This window comes from Lithobates pipiens, unplaced genomic scaffold (assembly GCF_037356315.1).
Source record: "Lithobates pipiens isolate NorthernLeopardFrog02 unplaced genomic scaffold, aLitPip1_a1.2 Scaffold_19, whole genome shotgun sequence".
In the NCBI taxonomy this organism is placed as follows: domain Eukaryota; kingdom Metazoa; phylum Chordata; class Amphibia; order Anura; family Ranidae; genus Lithobates; species Lithobates pipiens.
Genome location: NW_027507764.1, coordinates 187,174,574 through 187,186,457, shown reverse-complemented (window position 1 = coordinate 187,186,457; position 11,884 = coordinate 187,174,574). Strand labels below are relative to the sequence as shown.

The following is an 11,884-nucleotide window of genomic DNA, read 5'->3' as shown; positions in this document are numbered from 1 at the left end:
GGAGGCATTTCTCCCCCTACAATGTAAGGAGACTCTTCTTCATTGATCACCAATGTAAAAAGGTAATTTTACACTGTAAGTGGTGATTACACTAACCAGTAATTTAAAAAGGATTTTAAAATTTACTGTATTTTTGTATTCTTTCTGGACATTTTTATTGTTTAATTTAATCATTATTACTGTTAATACATTATTCATATAGGATAGGAAGGTGCTCAAAATGATCTGTGTGTCAAATATGCTAGGTGCACCACATTATTTATTAATTTCTTTGTTATAATTTCAATTTACTGCTCACACTAATCAGTTGTAGATATAATATTTTTAGTAAAGGTTTTCTGGGACAAAACATTATTTCAAGATTCCCCCCATAATACATAGGTTAAGATAAGAAAGATGCATTAGCATACTGTATATCAAGTCAGTAAAGAGCATGTATTTTTTGAGGATGATTTACTAAGGAAGTTAAGACTGTTCACACAAAAGAGGTTGACGATTCAATTCAAATATTCAGTCATTGCAAATTAAATAAGCAAACAAAAAATTGCTTTTCATATGATTTTGTGTGTGAACAATCTCCACTATAATAGTAAATCCCCCTCTATGTTCGTATTTCTGTACAATCAAATTTGTGCAGGAAGAATTATTTCTCAAAATGATCTTTGCTTGGTAGAATTGTAGGCAAGCTCTTTAGATAATCATTGTGAAAACTAGCAGATTAATTAAGAAGATTAACACTACTGATGCACAGTAATTTGAAAAGTGCAGTCCCAATTTTGAATTACAACCAGTTTAGGACTGAATAAAGATACAGTAGTTCTTCCACTTTTTGTAATGTAACCTGAAAAGTAATGTAAATGTAACTAGGGAATGGACTAGCACACAGTAATGCTCATCCTTCTCCATAGTCTTGCAATCTTCCTTCCCTCCACTTTTGCTGAAGCCACTCTTTATGCCAGTCTCAGGCTGACCTTGGTGCCACCTCTCTTACTAACATCATCACACCTGCAATGTAATCAGTACAGGACTAATAGCCACATTATCAGAATGGGACATGGGTGATAGTAGGAGTGTCCACCCACATGCCACAACTATAGAGAAGAATAGCTATTACTTTGAGCTAGCCCATTCCTTTGGAAACAATAAGCAATGGAGGGTGGGGGAAGCATTTTTGATTATTTTTAAAGTGACAAAAATGCAAACTATTTCAAAGTATCAGAAGTTAGTTTTGAATCAGTGATTACACTAGTAATAATACAACCCAAATTAATGAACAAATAAGTTGCATACTTTGGTCTTGCAGTGGTGTGTGCTATAGCACCCCAAACCACAACACCCCTCTCCATCTGCACCACATTTGACTAAGCTAAACCAAGAGTTCTGGTGCCTCGGGCTGTGATTCAGATTATGCAGGAGAAGGTGACCTGGAGACAAGCAAAAAAAATAAATCTCTGCTGCTTGAACCCAGGGTTGAAATGTTTCTGAAAGTAGTCAAGTATGTGTATAGTTTCAACTTGGACCAGCTGAAAAATGTTAGAGCAAGGGGTAAGCACAGTGTAAAATGTTTTGGATGCCATGCTTCCATTGCCTTCTGCTACTGATTGTGTCATGCTTGTGACTGGCTTGTGCACTGTGCTTTTTTCCTTGACAACTTGGATCACTGGTCCCCATACCAGAAGTCATTGGCATCTTTGTGGTCCTCTTCTGATTTCTGCATTCAATCTCAGCTTATCTTCTTGTGGGTGACAAGATCATTCCAGTTCCTTCCTCCCTCGCTTCCTTTGCCTTCCTGCTCTTCCCCCTCACTCTGCACGCCCTGTCCCCCTTCTCTCTGATCTCTCTCCCCCTGCTCTTTCCCCACTCTTTTTCGCTCCCCTTTCTCCATACTGTCTCTCCACTCTCCACTCTCTCCTCTCTCCCCTCTCCCCATGTCCCCCCTTCTCTCTTCACGCTCCACCCTTCCATTCTCCGTTCCTTCTCTCCTTCCTCTTTCTTATTTTTCTGTGGGTTATTATTGTGCTGGAGGTTATTATGTGTTGGGTTTATAGTTTGCTCTGACATTATTATTGTGCTTAGGGTCATTACTTGCCCCAGCATTTACTAGTGGTAATTATTGTACTGGGGGTTAATATTGCTGGTGCTGACACTTTGTTGTGTTTACTGCTGGCTCTGACACATGCTGAGAGTCATCACTGCTGTCCCTGACACCGACAATGGAATTTGGAATTTTTATTTCTACAATCTGTTTTGTATAAACCCAGGACGTATTTTCTTTAAACCATAGTAAAGCAAAGTGGAAAAGGTGGCTTACTACGATCTATACACTGCAAAGTAACTCTCGTTTTATTGACCATGCCCACTTTCTTTTGCCATGCCCACAAGAGTGGGGTGGGCAGCACGCCATATATGCTGCATTCATCGTTTCAATCCCTTGAAGCCATCAGGCAGTCCACTTAGCACACCATATTGTTCTTCTCTCTTCCTTCAAGGTGCTGCTCATAATTCTTTTCAAATGTTGCCAATTATGGTTTATTTTTACCCCCACTGACACCAATTATAGAACATATTTTTGTACTTTCTGACCAGCAATGTAACGCACACTGGGGTTGAATTACTAAAACTGGAGAATGCACAATCTGGGGCAGCTGTGCATGGTAGCTAATCAGCTTCTAACTTCTACTTGTTCAATTAAGCTTTGACAATAAAAACCTGGAAGCTGATTGGCTTTTGTGCAGATCTGCACCACATTTTGCATGCTCCAGTTTTAGTAAATCAGCCCCATTGGTACATACTTCTGACCACTAAACTCTGTACACTTCAAGGTGCTTAAAATAAGCTACAGTCTTTGTTTCTTTTAAACATATTCTGACTAAGCATCTGTCATTGTTATGTCTGCTTTTATTATAACACTGGATTCAGGGTTGGGGACTTTTCCCCTCCACTTGTACTCTCAGCACAAGCACAGCTCCCCTGAAGCATTGTCTGAGGCCACCTTTTTTTATAATAAACTTGTAAAAGTTTTTAATATCTACAAACAAGTACATATTACTGGCTATACTCAGGAAAACATGACAAAGCTGCTTGATATTTGGATATGCAGAAATCTATATTCAGCATTATTGGTTACCATTAATGCAATCTTAAAGTGGAACAAAACCCATCATTTTAACTGTTTCCAAAAATGTCATAAAGATAATTGTCAGAGATGCTTTTTCTCTCAATCGAACTGTCAAGCCATCAAATAGCAGGTGGTAACTGTTCAGGTGTACAGCACCATGACCACTGCAGATCAAATGGAGGCCAAGGTGTCAGCTTCCCTGGCTGTAAAGGTTAGGAAGGTTTTGTCCTGCTTTAATTCTTATTTAAATCCTTGTACACATACTGTATTTGAAAATAAAACCCTCGACATACATCTCATTTGGAATTTTGACATTGAAAATGTCAAATACAGGAAACATCATAATGCTTACTTACGTAGATTACTATACTCTCATCAAATTTTTGTATACTTGAACCTATGTTTTGAACATCATTTTTCTATTGAGCAAAGTACTTTATTTACCTAACATTAACATATTGCATACAAAACCTTGAATGGAATGGGAGAGCTGTTTAACAAAAATAAACTTTTCACTGAATAAAAACAAATCAATTTAACAGGAATACACTATATTATAAAATTGGGAAAAATTTGTTCTATGCCATTTTAAAAAAAAAATCGATATATCTGCTGTTTAATAATAATATTAAGCTGTGTTTTTGTATAATATACCATTTTCTATAATGTCACTTTGTTGTGGCACCTTAGTAAAATTGCATTTTTTGAAGATGGAAATACTTGCTATCACCAGAGATCAGGCAGTAAAATTAATGAAATGATTTGCATATTGATCCTATATATTCACTACTGCCAGGCTGCTAGAAATGGTGCCATCTAAGCTTCAGGAGATTCAGAGGTAATCATAATACTAAAGGACTTAATTGGAACTTCTCCTTTGGCTCATTGTTTTGTATATGTACCAAAAACCTGTTTCCGAAGGTAAATTTGAAGTTGCACAATTATATATGGGTTAGGCCATAAAGATATAAATCACATTTGACAGCAAAATGACAGGATAATTACAATATGAATTTAATATTTAATAAATATTTTAGTAACCACTATGAAAGCCAAAATATAACTTTATTCATGTGCTCAGGAAGAAGCTCCAAACATCAGAAGTCTTCATCGGTTAGCTGTCTGCATATGCATAAATTATTAATTCCTTGGCTCAACACTGGATCATGCTCTCATATTTGGAAGGATACGTTTATGCCAGTTCAGTGAGTCAATGTGGTTGTCAAATACCCACTCAGTTTTGGTGAAATTACCAGTATTTAAAACTTTTTTTTTAAAGGAACGTTAAAACTTAATGCAGAACCACAGAGCAAGCACAACAATTTGAATCTTCTTACTGTATATTAAAATGAAAAATATAAGAATATTTGATAAACCAACATCAATCATGATAATACCATGCTGCCCTATTTTTTTCAATTGAACAATATTGATTGCATTTCATCTGGTGGATTAGGAAAATATCAGGAATACCTCTAAGCCCCTAGCCAATGCTACACGGGTAAACCATATTTAGCAGTATACTTGATTGTTGCTGAAATTAACCACTTATTTTAATATATTTAGCAACTGTATAATGATGTATATTGTATGAACAAAAGGATTTAGAAAATGTAATCGTGTTTAATCATTTCCTTTGTATTTGCAGGAGACGCTAAGGTAATAAGTCTGCATACAGTACATAAAGTACAGTATATACAATATAAAAACTGGAGAAGATAAAACCAGCAACAGGAGCTAAATGTTATCGCTTAATAACCAGTCAGGTCTCAATGTTTATTTTCTAAAAAACTAAACAAGGCATCGGGTTGGTTACAATGGGCAAGAACTTTCTGTCATATATTCGCAGTTATGTGTGATTTTCAAGGGCAGCACTAGCTAGATACTAGCAAATTGCATAGCATAATCCTCACTTTGAATACTGGGGGAAATTCCCTTACTCTGTGCTGGAACACTTATACATTTCATTAATTTGCATATAAGAACTAGGCCAAAAGACATTTGATGGAGGGGGAAAGTGTATTATAGCATGACAGGACTTAGGGGCCATTTACAATTAGAATACAATTAGGGGCCATTTTAACTTGCCTAACTGAAGTTATATAATGTGGCAAACCTTTAAAAATGCATGCTTTACACGATTTTGCTTTAAAACTTTTTAAAGTATGAATGCTTTTTCAAAGTTTTTGCACAAATGATCTAAGCATAAAATTGTTCCTTATCTTAATTCATATTGGTGTTGACCACTATGATAGGACAGAAAATACCCGGAAATTTCAAACCCATTGCGTTAAATTTGTGAACCTTTGTTTTGTACTGCATGAGACTACTGTAATTGTTGCATGGACAGATTAATTGCAGCTAAAGTGCAACAAACAAATGCAATAAACTGACTAAATAATTATTAGTTAATTCATGACATTATATGAATTAAATGATTAAAAGTGACACATGATTTGTTATAGGTTTCTGCATAATGTTGCTTGATGCATACAATCTTCATAGTACAATGTATCTATGATATTTTAGGTATTGTTCTTATATAGTTAAATTAGTTAACTTCTGTATGCTGAAGGCTTAACTGTAACAATGTGTTATAAAATATCCAAAATATTCAAATATGTGCCAATAGATCCAATTATATGTCAATACATTTCAGTTTTGATAATAGTTTATGTTTTTTATGCTAAGACTGTAAAGCGGACAGTGTATATTGTCTGTTATAATCCTGTAGTTTCTGCTAATAAAGTTTTGATATATTTCAAGTGTTGGCAAAACTAACATTATTTTTACAAATTCTTTTCAGCAAGCTTTTTATCTGAGTTGGGATTGCTTGCTGCTGAGTTTTACCGTCTTATAAAGCCTTTCCTATTGTGATCACTCAGTTGGGGGTCAGTATCATGTGACTCTCTTCTTCTATAATACAAATGAAAACACAGTGTGAGATGGTGAACTGGTCCTGCCAATGTTCAAAAATACATGCTACGCCTGCATTTAAAGCATGTTCTATATAGTAGAAATATGAGATATTCTGCTGTGCCCTGGTACACAGTGTGTGAGAAGGAGGCCGCGAAGCTGGTTGGTGGAGGTACATTTCTAACTTTTTCTGCTCAGCACCTTCACTTGTGCTATTAGGACTAATAACAGTGGTTATTTACTGGGGATTTGCTGTGGTTGAGAATATTCATGTTTCATTTCACAGGTTGACTGTGAATTATCAGCTGTACTGTTTTAACCAATCCCTGGCTTTGGTTTCTTTAGTGCTTTGTGTTTGTTACTGTAGGCTCAACTTCCAATGTGATGCGATGTCAAGATGATGTCATATCGTCATTTTAACTTTTAAAATAGTGAACTGCCAATAAGGTCTGTGCTAGCTCTGTTGTGTGCCTTTTTGTAGACACACAGGTTGAGTGCTAGTCCAACAAAAATGTGTGCTAATAAAATGTCAAAAATAAAATATGGCATTTATTACATACTTTCGCCTTTTAAAAAATACTCAAGTTTATATTTCCACATGTGTTTTCTTGTGTCTAAAACATTTGGTAAAGTTTTGCAACTGTGAAACTTTGATGAAGGTCTGATATGGATCAGTTACTGTCAAATTTACTACCAACATTCCTGCTGAGTACATCTAATCACCTGTAATGTAACCTCCAATTTTAAGCACTGGAAAATGCACTTAAAGCTTTCTGATATGTTATATGAGTCTAGCATACCATCTAGTGTAATTTTTATTTAATTCACCTCTGCTCTGGCTTCTCTTTTCTATTAAATGTGCTTTCTGCTTAGTGACTATTATTATTGAATAATAATTTTCCTTGTACTGAATACTAGTTTAAAATCTGCAGATCATCATCTGTTATTATCTTAATTTAGCAGGAAATAAATATTACTTTGCATATCCATTATTTTCTCTTTATTTTATAACAATTTTATTTTCTGTGTACTTCTGTTTTTGTAAGCGATTTAAAACATTAACTTATTTTTGGAATAATAGCTTTAATGTCAACATCATTTTTCATTTAGCATTTGGCTATGAGTATTTTTTCTTCTATCAATTTTTCCTTCTAAAATACAAATGTAATATCTGAATTTAACATTACTGTTGTTTATATGTGAAACTAAAGCTCTTTAAACTGTATTGTTGTCCTGTAATACTTTTAAAATAATAATTATTATAATAAGCCTAAAAATAATATGCTTTCATTATTCTAAACACATTTTGTTAGTGTTATTTTAGTTGCAAGCATTGTAGATGCTTTTCAGCAATAAAAAAGTAATAAAATGAATACATTTATGTAAACTTAATATAAGCAAACATACTGTCAGTAAACCCAAAATTATCTACTATGTCACGTACATTTATGTTTTCTTACGCAAAAGTTTTGGTGCAACAGATGATGCCTATAACTGGTATTAAAAATGTGAATTGATCTTTATCATGTTTTCATCCTTTCTCGAGGACCTATTGATAAACTATATTTTCTTGCTTAAGACAAGGCTATACTTTCAGGAGGTGCTTAATCAAGCACGTGTGAGTTATCTCATTCAACCCCATTACTGACTATTATTGTTATTATTATTGTATCGCTTCTTCTAATAAAATACAAAGATATAATGAGGAGCTTTAACAGTTCCTGGACACTCACATCATTACAATATACAATATGTATTTATTATGTGTGGGCAATTTAATTGGTTATTTCTATGTTTTAAACCAAAAGGAAATGTAATTTGCAGATCATAAGAAAACACGACAATAATAGTACTAGTAATAGTAATAGTCTGGAAGAATACCTAACTGAAAGAAACATACAAAATAAAAAAAAATAAGTTTAATGTAATAAGATTGTATTTATAGTTTCACTTAAAGCAAATGGGGACTTTAAATCTTGTTAAAACAAATGAAATCCAGACATTTTAGAGCTACCTTGAAGCCGTAGCATTTATACTTTATTGCTAATTAAACAGACTGAGTGTATTCGATTTTTATATCAACTTGCAGTATATTGTTGTAACTACAGTACACATAACTGCTTTGAAAAACAAATCTCTGTATCAGCCTCATTACGTAAGAAAAAAAATGTGACTTGGTAGCCGATTTCACAGAAAAAAACTGTGCGTTTATCCATTGTAAATGAACTAATATAGCAAAGATACAAATTGATATACAATTCTTTTTTTTTTTCACCTCTTACTATGTGTCAATATATTGGACAGAAATTCCAATCGACTGAAATGTTTAGGTTATAGAACTGTGTTGGGCATATTTTGCCCATGATTCTGGACTGACTTTGATAAATGACCTGCATTTCACCTTCAGCAGCCAAAGAATTTTAGCATTCTGTCCACATCAGACACCCATAGAACTCCACGGTCATCTTATAGTGATGCAAGAGTAACAGTCACTAAAACTCAACTTGCTCAATAATGCTATTGTTAGGGGGGCCGGTGGTGTATTTGTGATCCATTTGTCCTCTTTGTTAATGTAAATCATTTATATGTCCTGAAAACAAACACACAAAGACATTAAATCAAATGATTATGCAGTGTCATTTTGGCATAATTGACACACTCATTAGCTTTTTATGGATGTTCCTATAGTATTTACTCGCCCTTAGACAGCACGCTGAAAAAGAGGCATGGCCTCAGCATGTTCTGAAGTCTTTTTTTTTCTAGCAAACTATAAAATACACTTCTACAGTGTTGTAAAACAAATACTGACCTTCAACTTTTGAGATTGAGCTTGTCACATGCGTATTATTTACTTTTGATGTGTGCTAATAGAAATTCTTGATCTCTTACGTCTTGCATTAACTAAAGATGTTCTAAAAAAATAAATAAAAAATAGATAAAATAAAAGTCTTTATGTGGAATGAGTTATTGCCATGCTTGGTATTTATTAATACAATAATACAATAATTACCCACAATACACTAAATATAAATACACACACACTACACTATATATATATATATATATATATATATATATATATATATATATATATATATATCTATATCTATATCTATATCTATCTATATATATATATATATATATATATATATATATATATATATATATATATATAATAGAGAGAGAGAGAGAGATCTATATATATATATATATATATATATATATATATATTTCTACCTAAATATATATACATTTATTTTTTTACTTCTAAATGTTGCAAAGAGCAGTCTGTATTTTTTTATGAATTTGATGTGTTCAGTCCTGGGCTGCCATATACAGAAAGATCTTTCATCATATAGGACAAAAGATTCAGTCACTACGATTACCGTTAGTTAAAACCTCAGTTTGAACAAGTCTCCTCCCAAGTGATATGCAATGAATAGATTGTGCAGAGATTATTAAGTATAGTTAAAAATGTTTGCAACTGACAGCAAAGACTTTTCCTGGCATAAGAGTACTCATTGGTTAACCCATACAATACCGGTATTTGGATGGTATGAAGTACTACCACAAATCGCAATGTATAGTAGGTCACATAAGATGCTAAACAGAAAGACAAACTGCACTGGCCATCAAAATGTTCATTAACTACAGATAAGCCCAATTGTACGTTATTGTGATACTATTGTGTTACTATTACCCATTTCTAAGGAATGTCAAATCATATATATATATATATATACAATCATTTTAGCATTAGCACAATTTTTTTATATTAATGTGTATTAGTGCCTTTTAAATATCATTGTTGTTTAACTCTGAACTGCCAACCGACCCCCATAAGGTGTGTTTTGAAAGTTTTCCCCGCATGAAGCAGCTTGATGCAAAGTGAAGCCAGTTTCACAAACATGACTTATTGGTGGTATTTGAGGAAGGATGATGGAAAACTGTGGGGTTGATTTACTAAAGAAGTTTACTTAGCAAAGACCTTGCAAGAAATCTTTCACTTAGCTTGTTGAATGTGAAATAAAAATTCACTTTGCAAAGAATACACAATCATATGCAAGAAAATATAAAAAAAAATTTTTTTTCTTGCACATGATTAGATGGTTAACATCCACAGAGCTTCACCTCATTCACAAAGCTAGGTGACAATTCTCTTGCAAATTGAAAGCTCAAGCTAAGCAAGAGGCCTATATTCCTTCAGTAAACCAACCCCTTTGTGTGTTAGAACGTTTATGTCTCTGTTACATATATTTTTATTTATCTTTAACACATTAACCCTACTGTTTTGTGGTTCAATGCGTGACCCCCATTCTGTTTTTATTTTTTGTGTACATTCACTAGTGAATTACTTAACTTTTATTGTTAAAGAATAGCCCAAGAACAGTAATGTAATATATTGCAACTCACCAGTTAGTAGATGCAATGGATGCATTTATTTTATTTTTTCAGGCTTTTTTCCCTTTATTTTGACCTGGTAAACTTCCTGTCATTGAGTGATCATGCTCACTCACTGTACTGTATCTATGAAGAAGTAGCATTGACATCCTAGGGCAAGAATTAACTCCTTCCCCTCAATAACATAGGAGGAAGTGTTTTGTAGTTCACATAGATAGCTGGGAGCAATGTAACTGAGTTCAGCGCAGGCAGAGCCTAGGAATTTATAAGTTCAAAAAATTATTGACAGGTGTTCAATGGTATATTTAGCAGACCAAAAAAAGTGAAAGTATTGCCATGCAATGATGCAGTTAGGTGGCTTCTGTTTGTTGTAAGAAATAGGAAAAATTTACAACATGATTTTCAATAGTTGACAAATTTCTTTAGCATTGATTATTTTTTGTTCAGTGGAAATAAAGGGACAACGTGCCCCAAAACATATGGGCCAAAGCAAGACAAACAAAGTGGTTCTCAATAGTTGACAAATTTCTTTGGCATAGATTAATTTTATTTCAGTGGAAATAAAGGGACAACGTGCCCCAAAAACATATGGGCCAAAGCAAGACAAAGAAAGTGGCAGTTCCTTCTGGCTTATTACTTGCTTGAAGAAGACAGATATTTTGTGACCAATTTTTCTTGAGAAAACTACCCCTGTATATGGCCACCTGTGTTAAATTTTCTTTTGAATTGTTCCTGCATTATCCAGAAGGCATAACCTAGTCTGAAAAGAGTGGTATGGCTTCTCACCCCATGTACTTGGTTTACATCTGGAGGTATCAACATATCCAGTCATGGAGGTATTAGGAAGTATTATCATTGCTAGGTAGTACCGGATATATTTCCAGGACATTTTCAATTCATGGGAAGCCAACAAAAACAATTCATCTGGTTTTCTCTAAATATGATTTACACAACAATTTGCTTCCTTAACACATCAAATCAACTAATTCAACACTGCTAAACTATCGATAAACAATAAGGCAGCCCAACTGTCAAACTATACTGTTTTATGAAGCTGGTTTACCAATGTTATTTAATATAAAATAAGCTTTGACCCCAAACTTTTATAAATAGCCATTTTGCACAAAATTCCAGATCCAAGCATTTTTGGATAATAGACCTTTGGCTTGTATTTGCAATACAGTGTCTTTATTTATCTAAGTCATACATTTAGCCCCTTAAAGTGGCCCTAAACATCACTGAAATGTGTATCTATTTCTTCCTCTTTCCTCTCACTATTGTTATAGGCTTAAAACAAATGTGTAATGCTTACCAGACATTGTCCCCATTTCCTCTAGACTATAAAATCCACACTTTTACTTTGTGTTTAAATTTTCAGGATTTTCTTTTCCATGTTATCTTAAAAAATAAAATGCATATTATCTATAGTATAGGTCTTTAACAGCCACT

At 33.7% G+C, this 11,884-nt stretch overlaps 2 long non-coding RNA genes across 3 annotated transcripts in view; one reads left to right on the top strand and one right to left on the bottom strand.

Annotated features, from left to right (window-relative positions):
* Nucleotides 1–6,071: 6,071 nt before the first annotated feature.
* Nucleotides 6,072–11,884, top strand: part of LOC143996490 (uncharacterized) — a 140,578-nt gene continuing 134,765 nt past the window's right edge. For both annotated transcript variants that reach the window (XR_013277559.1, XR_013277560.1), the window contains exon 1: nucleotides 6,072–6,206. This is a non-coding gene — a long non-coding RNA (uncharacterized LOC143996490). The remainder of the gene's footprint in view (nucleotides 6,207–11,884) is intronic.
* On the bottom strand, nucleotides 7,814–11,826 carry LOC143998242 (uncharacterized). The gene is made up of 3 exons (XR_013277801.1): nucleotides 11,748–11,826; nucleotides 8,844–8,946; nucleotides 7,814–8,624 (listed from the first exon to the last, which is right to left on the bottom strand). It is a non-coding gene; the product is annotated as an uncharacterized LOC143998242 (long non-coding RNA).